This window comes from Argiope bruennichi, chromosome X1 (assembly GCF_947563725.1).
Source record: "Argiope bruennichi chromosome X1, qqArgBrue1.1, whole genome shotgun sequence".
NCBI lineage: Eukaryota > Metazoa > Arthropoda > Arachnida > Araneae > Araneidae > Argiope > Argiope bruennichi.
Window position 1 is genome coordinate 49,777,791 of NC_079162.1, and position 13,352 is coordinate 49,791,142.

Genomic DNA, 13,352 nt, shown 5'->3' on the forward strand with positions numbered 1-13,352 from the left:
TTTTAACGTTATCTCCCTATTTGGCTTTCATTTCAAATATAATATTTAAATTTTCTCCGCTTTCATTCGCTTCATCTGTTCACTGTCCGCTTGTCCAAAATGCAAGATGCGGTTTCTCGCCAACGTTGGCTCGCTTTTACTCTTGTTTTGGCAGTTAATTAAAAATAATTTAAAAACAGAATCCAAAATATTCAATATACATTATTGTTGTATACATTTTATTGTAAGGGGGGGGGCGCGATGAAAGTTATGATTGAAAACTGGGCCACGAATACTGAAAGGTTGAGAAACGCTGGATTATCCTATAAAAATGAATCATTATCCATCAATTATTATCTTATCAAAATAACTTCAGCACATATGATATTAGTTAGAACGCATCTGCATATGACCACCCGTTGGCCTCCCTCAATTTGCCCGGCAAACTGAGGGAGCTTTTTAAAAGCAGCAAAGAATGGTAAGAAAGATACAGGAAACAATTATAGAATTATCGTACGTGTCTGTTTTTCTTTTTTGACTCTCATAAAAACATATGTTACTGTCCTGTTTAAGAAATACTACTCTGCAAATAAAAAAGGCTTTCTTTGAGAATCTACATTTAAGCGATTTTTTTTTCTTTGATGATTACAATACCAAAACAAGAAAAGGAAAATATCAAATTAATGCTCATCAAAATTATTTGATTAGAAACCTTCAGCACTTTTAAACAGAATAGAAGATGAATAAAAATTTGCAAGATGCTGCATTCCAGATAGCTCTTTTTTTATCTTTTGTAATGGATATCAAATCAAAAGATTAACATTAGAACAACATACTGATATGCATTTGTAATTCCAATCTTACTGAAGAAATATATAGTTGTTCATATATTTATCTATACTTTAACATGAGTTATAAGACAGACTGCCGACTCCAGAAACTGAAAATTTACTAAACATGCTTTAAAGGTTAGAAGCGTGTACTTTGATGCAATGCATCAAAATTTCCAATTATAATTTTAACTAAACAAAATGTTGATGTTTTCCTCTTATAATTCTCAAAATATATTATTGTACAAAAATGATACTAACACTATTTTCCAAACTTAATATCAAAATCTTTTTATTGATATCAAATTCATTATCATACAATTGTCTTTTTAATATTAATAAACTAAAAAAATATTTTAGAATGTATTCCTACAATAATTTTTATTATTGTAATACAGTTCATTTCATTCCCAATACTCTATCAAAATTTAACTACTCAAGTAAAGACGAATTTATTCTTTAGCCATTAATATAAACTTGTTTTTTCAGTCACTCAACATTTCACGTTTGCTTGTATGCAATATAGTAATTACAAAAAAAAAAAGTATGACAGCAATAATATTATTTGATAACAATAATCTTTGAAAGAAAATGGAATATTATGTTTGCAGTAGTAGCTGAAAAATCTGCAAACTAGGATAACAATTCCTTATGACATCTTGACACAACGCAATTTCTCATACCCTTCAAGATATTTTATTTGTTTAACAAAAACGCTTAGGTAAATTAACACAGATATTTTCGAAATTTTGTTAAAATTCGATTTTATTATTCATATTTAGTATTTAAAACTTCAAAAATAACATTTGGAAATTATGAAATTTCCTTCGGAAGCATTAACAAAGGTTTCTTTTATTCGCAAAAGAATTATTTTTCTTCAAAAGTAAAATTTTCTTTAAAAGAAATGCTGTAAAGAAATTTAAGCGCGAGTTAATTAGTGATGCATTCGGGTATCTAATTTTAAGGATAAATATCCAGAATGGATATTTATTTTTCAATTAATTGTATTCATATAAAAAAAACTGTATGATCTTATATGCTAATGTTGTAAAGAGACAGAAAAAGTATAAAGATAAGAGAGAAAGGGAGAGAAGCATATAATTTTTTTTATTTTATAAAAAATTTTTGAAAATTAATAAAAAACAATAACGCATTATACATTTTACATACTTGATTTAAATTCTTTTTAGTTACAATGAACAATAATGAGGTAGACGCTTTTTTAAAAAGTAATTTTAACTAAATTTTAAAAAAAAGATTTTTATTTATTTATTTTTACTTAAAATGATATTGGAAATAAAAGTGAGAGATATTGTTTACAGTTTTTTTCCTTCCAATTTTTAGACTGTGGTTTAAGCATTAATAAGAATCATGTTTTAGAGGTAGAATTTGAATTTTGAGAGGAGTTGCATAGATTATCGGCTTTAATGCAATATCTTGTGGAATATATTATATCATATATTCCAATTGCAAATGATTGTGCTTTCTCTTTGTTTATTAAGTTAATTTTTTTTTCTGTCAAGTTCTTTTTATTTTTTTAGAAGTTTCCAATTATATGATACATATCCAAGTTCAACTGCTCTTTCATATGCTAAAAGATTTCTTTTTTCTTCTTTTGTGAATACAATGGCCCAGGAAGTTCTTTCAGTTACATTTAAAATGTATAAAACTACTTTGATTTTTAAAATACTGGTTTCATGCAAACTCCTTCTTCAAAACAGTGGACAGAACATATTTTGTGATCCTTCTGATATTCTTCATTCTCTGTCCATCTGTCTTCAGTTGATTTCCATCTATTTTCTTTTATTGATAAATGTAAGTTAAACCACTGAGACAGTTTTAACCTACTTTTGTGTCATTAGCTTTAAAAGTTTTACTGAAGGTGAATTGAATCAATACTAAATTATTTTTGAAAATTAGCCTTTCTTCACATTTTTGTAATGGAGACAATGAAAGTTGTTTTAAAGTCTCCAAGTGACTAAAGTCATATTCTCCGAGTTATTAAATTGCCTACTGAACAAATGAATTTGCAGATAATTTAATTCAGAGATTATGATTATTTTTATTACTGATTCTAAATTGTAAATAATTTTTTCAACTTAACATAAACAGTGTTAAAATTCATTATTCCAGTGTAATTATCATTACTTTAAAACAATAAGGAATATTCTCCCATTTCATTTTTCTACAACATTTTTTTTCCTATATCCTCATAGAAATTGTCGTTTTTTAAATAATTTAGTCAAAGCCTTAATTTTAAAAGATAAAGTAGGTATATAAACTATATAAGTTTTAAGGATTTTCATCATCCTTTATAATTTTTTTACACAATATCTCAGAAATATTCACCACTCGGTATTTATCCATTCATTTGAATCCGTTAAAATAATATTAGTATAGCATTTTTTAAGGTGGAGCAAATGTTACTTATTTTGTTAATGGTTTGGTTAACTAATATGCATTAGTATATTACAATAACGAATGCATGTGAAGCAAATCATTTTTATTTCATTAATTACTATTGAAAATCAAAATGAGAAAAAATTAAGCTTCCAAAATCTGAGAAAATGAAAAATTTCTTGAGAAAATGTAAGTGTTGAATAAAATATGACTTAAATATTATGCAAAAATTAGCAAATGATATTTTACAATTTAATTGAAAATTCTATTGACTAATTTAGAATAAACTCATATTATTATATTAAATTCAAAAATAATTTTTATTTTTTGAAATTGAAAATTTTATTCTAAATTTTCTTTAAAAGTTTTTACTTCTGTGCATTATTATAAAAGTAGAAAATTCAACATTTTGAACAAACTTATCCAAGATATTAGAATTTTTAGTACAATTTTTCTTTTAAAATATTATTACACAAAATTATTTACAAATATTATTTTAAAATTTACAAATTAATAATGTAATATTATTAAATAAATTTACAAATATTATTTTAAAATATTATTATATTGCGTATAATTACAAAGAATTGATTCTATTACCTTTTCAGATTTAGTTTGGCTACTTTCAATCAAAATTCTGATTTTTAGCATTAAAAGAAGAATAAAATTGCGGTAAGCATAAATAAATTGATTAAGTATTTATGGAAAAAAAAAAAAAATTAGAATACGAAATATATGTATTGAAAAAGTACTTTTTAAAATCATGTAATATTAATCAGCTTATGCATATAATTTTTAATTCAATATAAATCTTATTTTAACAAAACAAGAATATTTTGATGATTCCTTTGAAGATTTTTGGTTATCATACTTTCTTAACCCTTTAAAGGGCCATTTTTTTCTAGTCATATTATGTTAAAATATTTTTAGGCTTGAAATTAGAATAAGAAAAGGGATTCATTTAGCTTATTAGATAAATTTAATTTGATCAATTAATTAATTTGGTTAATTAATAATTAAGTAACAAATCAAGACACATCATTTTGATTGAGATAAAGAACTGAAGCATCTAAATTTCTGTCTTTCTAAAAAAATTTGTCAGAACTTATGCCAACCTACAAAATTTCATACAAAGATAGATAAATATGGGGGAAGCATACTTCCTATGGCCGTAGAAAGGGTTAAAAGAGAATAAGCCATATTTTATCAAAAATTTAGCTAAAATTATATATATATATCCTTACAGTGCATATTTTAGACAAGTATGTATGAATTATTCAATTTTAAAGAGTTTATCATGCACATTATCAACATTAAAAAAAAAAAATGGGCAAAACTGCAAGAAAGAGATTACAGTTTTTTATTATTGCAATTTTTAGACCACAAAATATAAATACTTAATTGCTAATACGAATACTAACAAAACCAAAGCATGCCTGCAGTTATAAAAAATGTTTTAAATGTTCTATAACACTAATTTATTACTTAATTAGGTAATATATATATATATATAATTTTTAAAAAGCATCATTTAAAAAAATTTTAGCTCATTTTTAAAAAAACATTTAGTTTTGTACATTAAACAAAATATGAGCATTAAAATTAATAGTATAAAAAATTAAAATACTTTCCAATGAATACAGCCAAATTGCAATAAATAAAATTAAAACAACATCGAATTTGTATTCCGAATAAAGCATCATTTTTAGCTCCCATTAAGAATTTAAATGAAACTTGTAAGTTCATTCCATTACTTTGTGAAAACTTTAAATTTCATTTAACAAACCAATAGAAAATATAATTTAATTCTGAGTTAACATATTAGTTTCTTGCCATTTAATTAATTATACATAGAAGGCGCCTATTTAAAATTCATCTTTCCCAAGCTCTCACTGTTCTCAGCCGCAGTCAACATTAATTTCTAGTCAAAAATTAGATTCATAAAACGTAATTAGGAGCAAAAATAAATAAATTATATCACGGTATTATCCTTTTATTAAGAAAGTTCGTGCATAAATGAAGTCTTCTTTCTTTATATATCCGACCGACAGTCGTCCACACTCAACCCTATGCATTTCAAAAACGAGCTTCATTCTTGGCGTGTAAATAATTTTTCACCTTTTGGCGCAAAAAAGCTTTTCGGTAAGCAACCATACATCTATTCCCCCATTTCCATCACTACCGGAATGAAACCCGTCCTCCAGTGCTAGTTCCCTATCGCTTCTAATGCTTTTCCGCCTTTGAACTTCTATTGGGGTGTTCAAGCGTCCTCCGGTTAACGAGTCTCGATGTTGCATAAGTAACAGATACCCGAGGGAAATTGTGATTGTTTCACCAACAAAACGTCATAATGATACAGTAAGTATGGAAGATGCATGGTCCATTCTATTACCATTTTTCTCCTTCATAATATTTCATTTCAAGGATGATATAAGTACAGTACTGTTTCATCCTGATGGGGCTGTATAAAACAGGCATCATTAACATCTATACTTCCTCCTTGCCTCCGGTCAAAACACCACTTTAGTTAGATGAAAAGTAATAATAATTATCCCACCACAATATGGATTCATTTTTGTTGTCATTTTGTACTTAAGCATTTCTTGTCCTTTATTTATTATAAAACAGTTAATTTTTTAAAAATGTTTTTTTTTTTTTTTTTTTGGTTAAAGGTGAAAATAATTTACATGAATTTGAAATTAAACGTGCTGTTTTGACTGTCATTTATATTTTGATTAGTCATATTCTGTATTGAACCTGGCTTTCATAATTTTCTTTAAATTGATTTTTTTTTCTGTCGAAATTTTTTGATATAATTTTATGCTTACTTTTAATATATTTTGTTTAGTTTAAGAGTTCTTTTAAACAGAAAAGCTTTTGATTCTATGTCAAATGTAAAATATCTTCAGACAATTTTACTATCAATCCATCAATTTCTTTACAATTTCAATTGTTCTTTCTAACGATTGAAAAAAGAAAAATTACAGATTTATTTATTTTTTTCTAGACTTTTGCTCTCCTGAAATCTTTTCCAAATGAAATTTTTATAATTATTTTGCTTTTTCAGTTTCTTTTGACAGTTTATTTTGATGAAATTTTTTAGCAAAAATAAAAAAAATGTGTAACAATGTAAAATACTTAGAATTTTGTTTTGTGCCTTAATTATTTTTTTAAGTGACATTAAGATAGATTTGAAACAAATTTTCATAATATCTGTTTCTATAGGTTGTTTTGTGACAAGTAATAATTTTTTTTTACACAAATGACACTTCCACATAATTTCAAATCTAATTTATTTTTATAAAAATCTGTGGCATTTGTATATTTGGTATCTGATCGCATTTAACCTTTAATTTACTTAAGTTATTGTAAAATAAATTGTTTTTACTGTATAACAGACATGGTTAATCTGAATAAAGAGATAATATTTAAAAATAAAATGATTGTCTCAGACGCTGAAGGAAGGATTTTCTGAAAAAAGCATTCCTGCTTTTTTTTTTTTTTTGTATTTGTTGGTTTCCTTTCAGACGGAATTTTCTTATTTCTGAAAATTCAATATTCCAACTTTTATAATAGTAATATAATGTTTACAACAAAACAAAACTTTCAGAATTTTCTTCAGGTCTTAATTATATATTGGTAACATTAAAATTAGATTTGTCGCTGATTTTTATAATTTTATCTAAACTGAAATTTTTAGCAGATAGTTTTATTCTATACTTTTTCCATTTGTGGAATTTCATCAGAATTTTTAGTTTTATTTTAAATGTTTTATATATTCATCATTTTTATTTGAACCATTTGATCAGAAATGAAAAATTTACAGCAATACGAAGACTCACAATTTTGTTCATGCTTTAATCATGTTTAATGTGACAAAGTGATTAGATTTTTTATAAATTTTTATAATTTATAATTCTATACATTTGTCTATAAGAGTCAGTAGCAAATTTTGTGCAAATTTCGTTTACATCATTTTTTATCTGATTTTTTGATGCATCAATCTCTGTGTGTTTTTATTTTATGATTTTTTTTGTTTTTTGCATTGAATAATTACCTTTAATTTCTTGCAATATAAAGTATATTTGATTTTATAAATCATTTAGCGTACATGTTCTTTTTTCTGTTATTGAATTAAATAATTCATTATATATAAATTTGTGCAAAATTTCTATAATTGTTGGAATAAATAAATCATGATTTGTAAATAATAATCATTTTATTTTATTTATAGCGTGAATTACCATATTTGTTTTCTTACAATGCAGAAGGTTCTCATTGCATTATAATTTTTTTATTTATTTTTTAATTTTTGTGTTTTATTATTGTAAGATTTAATTCACAAGTAATATACTAGTCTGTTTGACGTATTTCATTTTATATCAAATATCAGAAATAATTTCCGTGAATTTTTAATTCAACTTCCTTATTGAACCTCTCGTATATGTTTTGAGTTCTCCTAGTTTTCAATCTGAAAAGGTGCAATTTTCTTTTCACTTGCATATTTTTGATATTAATTATTTTTTAATATATAGCTTCCTTTCAAATTATTAAATTAAATTGAAGAATTGTTTGAAAGTAAAAATGAATTTGACTCACTGTCAATAAAGACTATTCTAAAAAAAGTGTTTTTCCTTTTTTTTTTTTTTCAGTTTTTTTTTCCTTGTTTAAATTGAAAATTTTAACAGTAAGCTTTATTCTATGTTTTCCTATTCTTTGAATCTCAGCTGAACATAATTTTAATCTTCATTTTAATATATCCATGTATTTCCAATGTTCCAATAAGCCAAATTTTCAAACAGAAATGAAAAATTTTCAACAATGCAAAACATTCAGACTTCTTTTCATGCCTTCCTTTATATTTTATGGGATTTATCCATAATTTTCATAATTTGTAGTTATGCAGGTTATTCTACGAGACCCATAAAAAAAATGTGTAAACTTATATTTGTAAAGAATTTCCAGTCTAATATGTTTTAGCAGCATCAATCTGGTATTTATTGTATGTTTCATGACTAGTAATATTTAGTTTTTATTTAAATGTATGTTTACATTTATTTTCTTGCAGTATAATTTATTATAAATATATAATGATATTTTTAAATCTAATTTAAACTTAATTAATTTCCTAATTTTTAGCTTAATTTAGCCAATATTAACTTCTTTCTAAAATATTCTTTTATTTCCTGATGCAATTCCACCTTTTTTTACTTAACTAATGCAACAGAATTTCTGTAAAATTGTTGAGATCGACAAGTTCCCACATTCAGAGTGAAGGGATAAAAAAAAAGTCAACCCAAGCACATTCTTTTAAAAGATCCTATAATTCCCTTATCTGGGTCGACACGTGTAGTGAAATCCCAATCAAAATCTCACAGTATATAATTACGGGGATAAATTTTTCAGTAGCTTTTCTTCTTTTTGCTCTTGTGTTGTTCCGTGTTGATGTGCTTGTCGCTTCTGCTTGTACATAAATAATGCCTCCCGGGATGGAATAAAAGTGAAGTTAAAAATTTGAAATTGTCTTCGACTACAATTCTGCTTAAAACATTTTGTGTGTGTGTATGTATGTATATATATATATATATATATATATATATATATAATATATATGGTTATATGTATATGTATATGTATATATATGCAATATGGTTCATCTGAACAAGTAATAATTTGATTTGGTAGTGAAGAGAGACTCTTGTTGTTGTGCAGATGAAAACACTGGCGTTTGGGAATCTAGATTCCACATCACAAGACACACAAAACATCAAATTATACACATATACTTAACATGGAAGAATAAAATATCACACAGTTTGAAGTTGGCTAGAGAACTATCATAAAGTAGTGATGTCTTACTTGCTAACTGAAAGTCATCATGAGAACTATATAAATACTCCATCTCAAAGAGCCATCTAGGGGCAGCTGTGGAGAATAAAAACTAGATATATATACCACTGGTTACAATTCTATTATTGATATTAAAAACACACTTTCTTTTTCCTGTCATTGAATTAAATTGTGTATTTTCTATAAATTAGCACAAAATTGCTATAATTGTTAGAATATATATGACATAATTTCTAAATAGTGATTAATTCTTTTTATGCTGGTGTTGAAATGATCTACATCAGAGCTCATCAGGGGTATATTGGAAATGAAAAAGCAGATACACTAGCCAAGGAAGTTTTAAACTTAAAACCCCCAGAAATATCTTTCCATGAATCCAACTCAGAAAGGAGACTAAAAAACTAATAATTAAGGATTGTCTTTAGAGATGGAATAATTTCATTACATTTTTTTAACATGATTCATTGAAAAGTTATACTGAATTTTTTAAAAAGTTAGAAATATACAAAATATCTTTTCATGTTTATATAAATAAATAAAATTAATCGCAGTAAATTAGACATCGTATATAACACAAATTTTTATTTGTGTCAAAAAAAAAAAAAGTTATATGGTTCTCACTGCAAACAAAACGTCAAATAAGTTACATTGATATGTTCTTAATATCTGCCATTCGTTTTGATATGTGTAGCATTTTCATTACTTTTTTAATCAAATGTTGTTTAACTCATTTTTACATCTTCGTGGTTAAACACATCTAAAAAAATTTTGTGGGTGAATAAAAGTAATTTTGGGGAAGAATAACAATGTAGAGTAATCATTACTCAGTTCATGATGGTATGCATATATTTGTCATGCATGCTTTTCTCCCTTTCTTCTAAACTTTTATTATATATCTAGATGATGCGCCAGTCTAGATGTTCTGTGTTCTGTTAACCGAGACTCGTATTTAATTGTAACAGCTTAACTAAGGAAAGCTATTGTAGAAACTCTGAAGCACATTGGTAAAGACTTTAAAAAATAAATTATAATTTGTAGTGCACTTTAAATGCAAATATAGAGTGATATTAAAAGGAAACAATAAAAATTGTAATCATATGAATTAAAAATCTTCATGAGCACTCAAATCAAAGCTAATCACTAAAAGTTAATTGAAACAAATAGTGCCCTACTAACAAAAAAACGTGCTCAGAATTTGAAATAAATCTAAATTTTTGATATAATGATAACATACTAAATTTCATTTATCTAACTTGTATTTTTGAGTTATTTTATTCCTATATTTAGGAATGGAGAAACTAGAAAACGCTTTGCCACTTTTCGGATGTAACCCAAAATTAGGCATATACCCACTATTTTAGTGGGAAAAAAAAATATTTTAAATTCATCTGTCTTATTGCATTTTGTGTTATTACGTTCAATTATTTATGAACAGATCTTCAAGACTTCACACTGATGAGCGTCTTAAAAATTTGAAATATATTTACTTTTTTTTTGCTGTTTTAATACCGTATACCAAATTTCATCCGTCTATCTCGTTGCATTTTTAACTTCTTTTTGTGGGTGTGTGTTTGTTTACAGACTGATAATTCTTTAGGCTTAACTTCAAATCCCAACTGGCATAACATTTTCTTAGAGGGTAGATAATATAAGAATTGTAGTTAAACGATTAATTTGGGCGCTGTTTTGATATTTATTCTGGACCTCATTTTATGTCAGTAAGCCTTTGATTAAGAGTATAAGTTTTTCGTTATTATTACTAACATTACTTAGTAGTACTAATTATTTAATTAGTCCTAATTTCTTTGTATTTTTATTACTTATACTTGAGCGCATTGCGTATAGAAATTGGTTTTACATGACAGATTTTGTCCGTTTTTGTTCTTATTTATTATCAGAAAAATATCCATCAAAGAAAAAAATCGAAATATTGTACAAAAAATCGCTTTGAAGCTTAAATATAAACAAACGTTTCAAAAAATTTCATCTCAGCTGGGAAAAAGATAAATTTTTACACTAATTATGACAAAACATTAAAGCGAAAGATGAAGAAAAGCAAGAAACCACCTACAGTGATCTTCTCTAAACTTTCTTCCATGCTCTAATAAAGTTGTTATTCTCTTCTCCCCCTCTCCGCATAAAACTGAAGGGGTTCAGATTGTAATAATTATAAAATAGTGACATCAGTGATTAGTAAAATAGCAACCACAGATTTTTATTTATTACTACTATCTTGACATCATAATGTTTTTGCTCGGTCTGAATTAACTGTGGTTTTATAATAACTTACGTTCTCATGCACAATTCAGTAAATGTTAATTTTGCTTTCTTAGCTTACTTGAATTTATTTCGCGAGATTAAAATAATCTTGAATACATCATCCCATACATCTTGTCAGTTTTTCTCTGCTTCTGTAACTGATGTAAGAGCCGAATGCTTTTTCTGCTTTCATTTTCATCAACATGAATGCTGAGAGATCTTTCTGAAAATGGCTTTCATTACTAAAAATATTCCAACCCCGTCAGCCCCGAAGGATTTCACCGATTGGACGGTTGGGGACATTACCTGCTCCACCCCCCACCCCCACCCCCTTCTAAAAGAGTACTCAAGTATTTGTTATTTCCTGAACTGATATTGTGAAATTTAAAACGCGTTCGTTTGCTCTGCACTGTACTTTTAGAAACATTCTTTTTTTTTGAAAGAGGTTCTATCCTTTAAACTTAGCAGTTTCCCTCATAAAAATGAGCCGGCCTGAAAGCTGATTCATAGAGCTGAGATAGTGAGTAGAACAGCGATCGGTGGGGTAAAATCCGATGTCTATTGATGTCCCTGATAGTTGTCTTATGGGGCGCCTTGGGGACAGAATAATTGCATTTCAGTCCTTTTTTAAATTAAATATGATGAAGGAGGGGAAGAAATAAAACTAACCATTGGCGCCATTTACTCTTTTAAACTCGTTGATTTTTAGTGGAATCAAAAAGATCATGCCCAAGGCAAATTTTATTCTCGCCACACTCCTACCAGCTATTTTAGTTTATGTTCTGCTTTTCTTACTCGTATACTAAGTGTACAATCAGAAAATATTGTAATCATCAAAAAGTTCGAGCTGGATATTTTGACAAATCTTCACGTTTCAGAACTTTCTGAAACAAACCTTTCGAATTGTGTCTGTCAGTCTATAATCAACATAACTCAGAAGCGCTTTGAGCTAGATAAATGAAATTCGGTATGTAGTCTTTATATCAAATTTATATATTTATCGAATTTTGTGGAAAATCCTTTCAGAAAAAGTACGTTTATCTGAGAGCATGTAAACACGATTATTACAAAATGACAAAAATAAAATTTAAAAAAACTCAGTACTTTTATAGAGAATATATAAATGAGGAAAATTAAAATATTTAACTATCACAAAGTGAGTGAAGAAGCTATTTAAAAATTCCATCCAAATATGAAACAAGTCTAATTACATTAAAATGTATAAATATAAAATATGAGAGAAACGAACTTTTTTGTCAGGTTGATGTCTAACAGCATTATTCTGCCCAAATATTTTATAAGGTAGCACAGTTCATGTCACAGAACCAAAGAGTATAATGAAAAAACATTTTTAAACCCTTACAATGAAAATTAAAATATAAATGTGAAGAATTATATATTTGCATTGAAAAATCGTAAAGAAGAAAGGCATACCGAAATAGAAAATGTCTTATGGTATTTACATAATTATAATGATTTTAAAAATGAAAAAGAAGAAAAGAAAATAACCAATTTAAATCTGATTAAGTTTATAGTAAATTTACTTAAAATTTTTTACCCACAAACCTATCCATATTCAGAAGAAATTGGTTCAGTTATCGAAGATTATGATGACACTAGTGTCGATAGTGAAAAGCAATCGTCTCTTGAACTAAACTTAGAATTAGCGATAAATAAGAAAATTTCAACGAACCAAAATACAATACAGAAATCTGCTAAATCCAAAAACATCCGACGAGAAATCGATTTATTTGAAGATGAGGGATTTAGAGGTAAATACTTGGAAAAAGTATATCGCGCATTGCTAACAGTACCACCAACTATCGTAGATGCCGAAAGAGCATTTTCGACAGCTGGTAATTTTTGCACAAAATTACTTTCCAGGCTTAATGACAGTACAATTGATGCATTATGTTTTTTTAAGATCACATATCAAAAATTTGTAATAGTACCACAGACTGAATAGAGATGTTTACTCTTTTTTGTGATTTAAATAAATAAGATGTTCCTTTCCTTTTTTGTGATTCTTTATAT

At 26.6% G+C, this 13,352-nt stretch overlaps 1 long non-coding RNA gene across 2 annotated transcripts in view; it reads left to right on the forward strand.

Annotated features, from left to right (window-relative positions):
* Nucleotides 1-5,469: 5,469 nt before the first annotated feature.
* LOC129958746 (uncharacterized) overlaps nucleotides 5,470-13,352 on the forward strand; it is a 53,741-nt gene continuing 45,858 nt past the window's right edge. For both annotated transcript variants that reach the window (XR_008783299.1, XR_008783298.1), the window contains exon 1: nucleotides 5,470-5,567. This is a non-coding gene — a long non-coding RNA (uncharacterized LOC129958746). The remainder of the gene's footprint in view (nucleotides 5,568-13,352) is intronic.